This window comes from Bidens hawaiensis, unplaced genomic scaffold (genome assembly GCF_021521415.1).
Source record: "Bidens hawaiensis isolate Kalapana, Puna unplaced genomic scaffold, B.hawaiensis_p1.1 tig00001299_1, whole genome shotgun sequence".
In the NCBI taxonomy this organism is placed as follows: domain Eukaryota; kingdom Viridiplantae; phylum Streptophyta; class Magnoliopsida; order Asterales; family Asteraceae; genus Bidens; species Bidens hawaiensis.
The window spans coordinates 2,669,328-2,676,767 of NW_027491074.1; positions in this window are offsets into that span (position 1 = coordinate 2,669,328).

The following is a 7,440-nucleotide window of genomic DNA, read 5'->3' on the forward strand; positions in this document are numbered from 1 at the left end:
ATTTGTATGTTAAGACAAAAATGAATGTTTGTAATGTGATGTTTGAAGTTTTAAATTATTCCGCGAAAGTTTAAATTAACTCTGATTTTAGAACTATGTTTTTGAGTAAATCCAACACCAAAGTAGGGCTACCGGGAACGGGGCCTTACAGAAATCGCTTAAAATATTGCGAAGGTGCACATAAGTGTAACTGTAATCTTAACAGCTTTCTGACCCGATTTTGTTTTATCCATAATTTACTAATAACTAATCCAAATGTGTTAAATTTTGATTCTATGATAATGTTCGTCGAAAGAGGAATCCATCGATTTAAAGAACTTTGATAAACACCTTCGTTTGGACCTCCAAAAAATCCTCTTTACAGCAGTGCGCAGATTTGTACACTTTTGAAAGATGGGCATTTTTCTTATACTATGGGGATCCAAATCAGAAACTTTTCCAAACAAAAGTTGTTCACAACACAACAAACTAATAAACATGATAATTTTATAAAATTTCATCAATATTTAATATTTTTAATAAATCCGAACATCTGGGTCAGAATCTGTCCAAATCAGAAATAAAGGTTATCAACATCTCTATCATCATAACTTTCACCTATTATCTTCTCTTTAAGGCCTAACATTCTTGTAACACAACCTCACCCTAAATTAAGTATGTTAAATTCTTTAGGGCATCAACAACTCGTGGGTACATATGCAAACTTGTGAATTTAACCTCTTATTCAAAGGTGAGTTTTCACGGCACCTTTTTACTTGTTTTACTGTTTTACAAACTCGGGGGAGAAACATACCTCAAACAGCATTTCATTATTACCATGATAACACGAAAACAAGCGGCATAACCGGACTTTGTGAATATATGATACAGTTACATCAGAGCTCATTAAGTCCTCAACATTAATATATAACCATTAACAATGCATTAGCTGTGGAAATATGAATATAACTATTGGGATTGACAACCCCCAGTCATGGTTGGTCGCGCTAACCGTTGACTTACCTAGTCAAATGATTGTATATTGTCTAAGTATATTATGTGGACCGCCACATGAAGAGGCAAAAGGAACATGTCATGCTTGGTTATAGACTTATATATTGCAACTCGTTGTTTTAGCTAGACCATGAGAATCCACCTAACTTGTTTTGGTTATCGTAACATACTAAGTGATTTGTTATCATCAATGGTTTTCTGTTTTTCATATATATAAACCTGTGAGCTCACCAACATTATGTTGACTTTTTAAGTATGTTTCTCAGGTATTTGGGCGATGCTGCATGGGTAAACTACTTAGGAAGAACAAGCATGTCATGGATACGCTTTTGAGAGATTTAGCTAGTGTAACCAAAGTCATTGGGTCGTATTTGAGAAATCTTTGAAACTGCTGTCTTTTAAACTAAATAAATTGGTTGTAAACTTTAAACCTTTATGTATCCAATGCATGTTTGTGTTTGTAATAATCATATGCTCGTTAAACTATTTTACGTCTCGCCCCGTGATTACGCCTTGGCGGATTGTGACATCATCATGTAAGGCCCCGACACCGGTAACCCTACTTTCGTGTTGGATTTACTCATAAACACAGTTCTAAATATCAGAGTTAATTAAAAACTTTACGCGGAATATAAAACTTTCATAAAACATTACATATCAATTCATAATCATGTCTTAAAACATTCCTCTTGTCTTTCAAAATCAAAACATAACTTATAAAAACATATCAGATCTTCTGATGCCAGGCTTTAGTCTTCTGCCATGTGTCCTCCACTCAAGCCAGCTGTCTCATCCTACTCACCTGCGTGCATACTAAAAGTCAGCTACGCTGAGTGAGTTCTAGTTAATCATACAATACCATACAATACCTTATTACATACGTACGTACTTACCCTCATAACTTTCTTTCATACACACATAAGTACTCATACCTTCATTCTTACTTACATACTTTCTTTCTTACTTACATACTTTCTTTACATTCATAATCATACGTTTTAAAGAGCCTTTCGCCCTATAACCTCACAGATATTATAAGGGTCTGGTCCCTAACATCACAGATATTATGAGGGTCTGGTCCCTATCCTCACAGATATTGTAAGGGTCTGGTCCCTAACATCACAGATATTATAAGGGTCTGGTCCCTAACATCACAGATATTATAAGGGTCTGGTCCCTAACATCACAGATATTATAAGGGTCTGGTCCCTTGTTTTCGAATATTAGTAGGGTTCGATTCCCTCTTCGTTACCATACAACCATACATCATACCTCGAGTATTATTAGGGCTCGGTACCCTTTTCGTAACCATACAACCATACAACCGTCCTTTCCTTCTTTTATTAACTTTATTACGTTCATACACATAAACATACATATCATACTTACCATATTTATAACGTTACAACCTGACAGTACGTGCAATATCCGAAGATCGTTCACGTACAATCAAGCAATCATTCATACATATCACATATATCACATATGGCATACACTTATCACTTAGGATAAATGTATTAACAACACATCAAGTATGCACACAGCCCCGAAAACATAACAAGGAATGGGGCTAGAAACTCACCTGGATCCTGTTACGCTCGCCGTTGATCGTAATTCCTTTCTTTAACTAGGCTCGGCTAACTGTATAATATTTACACATATCAATTAACTACTACTACTCGTTTTGTATTTCTATCTATATATGACCCACAACGAACGGGGGTCCGGGGGCAGCGCCCCTGGCAGCGGGGTTCTAGGGGCGGCAGCCCCTAGCGGGGTCCAAGGGGCAGAGCCCCTGGCTGGGGTTAAGCTGCCTTAACACATTTTCCATTAGGTTTTTAATTTATTTTCTAAACGAACTTCACTTCAGGCGAAGTTAAACCTCGGGCGAACTTGGCTTCAGGCGAAGTTAAACCTTAGACGAACTTGGCTTCAGGCGAAGTTAACCTTAGACGAACTTGGCTTCAGGCGAAGTTAAACCTTAGGCGAACTTGGCTTCAGGCGAAGTTAAACCTTAGGCGAACTTGGCTTCAGGCGAAGTTAAACCTTAGGCGAACTTGGCCGTAGGCGAAGTTATCCTTAGGCGAACTTGGCTTCAGGCGAAGTTAAACCTTAGGCGAAGTTACGCTTGAAGGCGAAGTTACGCTTGAAGGCGAAGTTCATCAGGCGAACTTAATCTTGCAGGCGAAGTTATCGCACTGCAGATCTGTTTGCCTATAAATCCTTCGTTTCTTAGCCAAATAACTCGATTTTGGTACCCACGGAATCGTATGATCGGCGCCTACAAATCCCAACCATCAAATCGGCCTAAAATCGACGTTTTAGGGGTCTGATTTGGGCAGTTTGGGTTTCGGGTCCGGTTAACCCATCCAATCCTAACCATTTTCAGTAATATTAGCTTTGGTGGATTTGTTCTTACCTTACCAACTCAGATCTATCAACAAAATCTCGGGTCTCGGCTTCGAATCTTGATCGGTTAGAATGTGTGTGTTTTGAGTGTGTGAAGAAAGAAGGTGGAAATGAAAGATTGGGTTTGGGATGGGATATTTATATCCCTCTAAGCCCACGGACCCGAGGCCCATTCTCATTTAACCCATCTTACGCAATCTAAGCCCAACTCCCTCCTTACTCGACATTAAATAATTAACAACGTGAAATCACTAAACATAACTTTCTTTATTTATAATTAAAATTTTAGGATGTTACACATCATTTTGACGGGTCAAATATATTACTCAAGTTTTCAAATCCCGTGGTGAAGAGACCCGTTGTATGTTAATCCGTGATCGGGTCAAATATATTACTCGGGTTTTAAAATCCCGTGGTGAAGAGGCCCGTTGTATGTTAAACCGTGATCGGGTCAAATATATTACTCGGGTTATACTCGTGGTGAAAAGGCCCGTATCACGTGTTTGGATGTGTAAGCCATGACCAAGTCAAATATATTACTCGGGTTAGACTCGTGGTGGAGAGGCTCGTGTCACGTGCTTAGGTCTTACCGCGTCCGGGTCAAATATATTACTCGAGTCGTGACTCGTGGTGGAGAGGCCCGTGTACGCGTGTTCGACGATGAATGTATTATTTGGTGAAATATATTTATTTATTTTATTATTATTCTCTCTACTGTTTTAGAGTTATAACATTGAAATAAAGTATGAATACTGTTTATGAAAACTTGAACTCACTCAGCTCTAGCTGACTTTATGTGTATGTTAGATTGACTTTCAGGTTAAGGATTGAAGGTTGTCACTTGGACGTGCTGGAGACTACTTGGACGGTTGAAGGCATTTCTGGTAAAGGATTTCTAATATGATAGATATTTTATTTACATTTGATTTTGGGCACTTGTACCCGAGTTTGGGATTTTTAATACTTAACCTTTTTCCGCTACTTATTGTTTGGAACCTTTTTCCCGGTTTTGGGAATTTTGATACTTAGTAAATTCCGCTGTTTATTACTCTGAAATGGTTTTAATAAAATGAACTTGCTTTTAGTTTTTAAAGTTTGGTGAAATTTTGGATATGATTACCAACTGTAGGATTCCCGGGGTTCGGGGTCTTACAATGCCAAAGAAGCGTTCTCAACAATAGATAAAGAGGCCAAAGGTGCACATTATAGACGGGGCTGAAAGTTTACGAATTGAGATCTAGGTTCTTATATAAAAAATATATATATCTTAGGGAATACTAAGGACAAAGTCCAATAACATAAACTTTAACCTTTAAACCCACATCCAAGCACCTGTGAGTACCAAGAAACAATCAACCAAATACCCTACAAGCATGTCCAAGCTGTTGGATTTATGGACCGGTTCGGTAAAGTCAACGCGACTGATCAAGTTTTAACCCGTTAGATTTACACCTTGGGTACGAGCGTGAAAACAAGAGATGGCCTTGGTGGTCTATATTAGCCTATGATTAGTTTTTTAACCCTAGTCACCATATTATATTTCATCTCTTTCAAGAACTCCATACCACCACCACCACCACTGGCTCAACTATCGCCGCCGCGCGCTGCCCCTTGGAGCCCACCCCGTCACCAGCCTCCCTCGCCGCTGCCGCTATTATCCCATGCACCGCTGCTATCTGCCGCCACACATGCTGTTGCCGCGGCTACTATTCACCAGCCACCCCTACCTCCGCTGTCGCTACCTAGTGCACCGCCACCGCCGTGTCTCGTTTGTCACCTAGCGTTGCTCGTTAACTCTCAGTGTCTCAACCGGTTTGTTTTTAACCGAGGTAAAATTATATATATATATATATAGGGGTGGGATCTAGTGAAAACTTTTCTTAAAGAGAAAACTTAAAAACTCCTAAAAACCCCTAAAAAACTATTATTAACTTTTTTTAAAAAAATTTTTTGAAGTTTCTTCTTTTCCATTATTCTTATATGTTGTTATTGTTCCAAAAAAAAAACCCTTGTCGGTATCCTTGCCGGTATAGTGCGCATGTGTAATAGTGTGTATTGCATATATGCAAAAGTGTTTGTATTACATAGAATACAACACTATTGCACATATTTGATACATACTATTGTATATATGCAATATAAGACTAATACACACATCAAATACACAATAGTACGTATGTGTAATACAGCATTAACGCACATGTGCACCACATTGACTTTTATTTTTTTATTATTTTCTCATATAATACAACACTACTATACATATACAATACACAAATATTGAATATATTCAATTAAACACTATGAAACTCAAAATTTCAATGTAATACACATGTGTATACAACAGCATCGCACAGTAATACATATGTGCATTACAGCGGGTTTTTTTATTATTTTTTTCAAGCAAATGGTAAGGAAATATAAGAATAATGGCAAAAACAGAAATTTGAAATACTTTTTATTTTTAATTAAAAATAATTCTTTAGGAGTTTTTAAGTTTTCTCTCTAAAGATGAGTGTTCTCTTGATCCTCTCACTACATATATATATATATACATATATTGTCGTTTACCTTTATATATATTTAATTGGCCTCGTTGTAACTGTACTCGTATGGTTTGTAACCGGATCCTATCGGTTTTGTTTTGGTACTGATTACTCGTTTACTTTCCGCTGTGCATTTATTTATTAATCGGATTAATTAATATTTGTCATATTTATTAAACCGGTTTTAATAAATAAAATTTGGGTTGATCACCACTGAAACCCAACAGTGGAATTAGAGCCTTGGTTACAATGTATTAGTCGGTACCAGTCTTTTAACCGGAATTAGAACACAAACTATACCTGGTTTTAAACTTTCTGGTCTAATTAAATTTTAGGGAAACTTTATATTTTGGTCAAATTTTTATTTTGTTTTATTTGACCAAAAGCTTTCCCAAAATTTGTGTGATTGTTATGAAATATGTAAATCTGGCCCGACCGTGTTTGTGATGTTTTGGTTTTGGTTTTTGGTTTTGGCCATATGGATGGTTCAAATTTGTAATAGTTAGGGTTTCCTTTTATTGTATTTATTTGTAAATATTATAATAAACGAAGACCCGAAAACAAAGAGCATGGAACTAACGAGAATTATGAAGTCAATGAGAGTTGCTTGAGACGACGATTGGATGCACTCAACTCCATCCTTGTGGTTGCTTGTGTTTTGTGACCCTGTGACCCATTCGGTCTTGCTAATAGGCTCTAACAAGGATCGAACAAATTATTGGCCATATAGATTTACATATTTTTTTTGCTTTTGTGGTTGCTTATTTTATAATTGTTATATAATAACCAACCTCACACCAATACATATATTTTAAAAGAAGTTTTAAAATATTAAAATACAAGCAATTTAAACCAAGTTCTAAAAGGAGTTTTACATCTTGTCAAAGTTTGTCTTCAAAACAAAGTTTGATTTAAAACAAATTATAACCAATCATGTTTTGCAAAATTAAACTAAATTTGATTTTCAAAACTTATAACTTAATAGGTAACTATTAACTTAAAGTTGGTTATTCACGTCGCGACAAACTTAGTTTTTATAGGTTATATAAAACTAAGTGTCATAAGACATGAAAGGGTTCATCAAGTTGTCCCAATTAATACAGTAAAACTATACTTTTACTCTATTCGGTAACATTTAAAATTAATCAAAATTTTAAAATCAATAGTCTATGTCATCCTACTATAAGCCACACCTGAGGCATACTACGAAACTTCAAGTGTTTGGAGTTACAGCACTGCACTTGATTTCTAGTCCATCCCTTCAAGGTGAAAGGGTTTCGTTGACACATCTGGCTATTTCACAAGTGACTATACTAGGGAGATTATTACTTTACTCTCATGTTACGTGCTACACCTTTTTGAAGACTAAGGTGGGCATAGATGAGGCTAAACGTATCTACTTAGGCAAGTGTTGTCTTGTTAGGCCTCATAGCCGAGAGTTGTGATTTATTTACAATTGGCAATCGTTGTCTGTCTACCTAACCACTTGCTA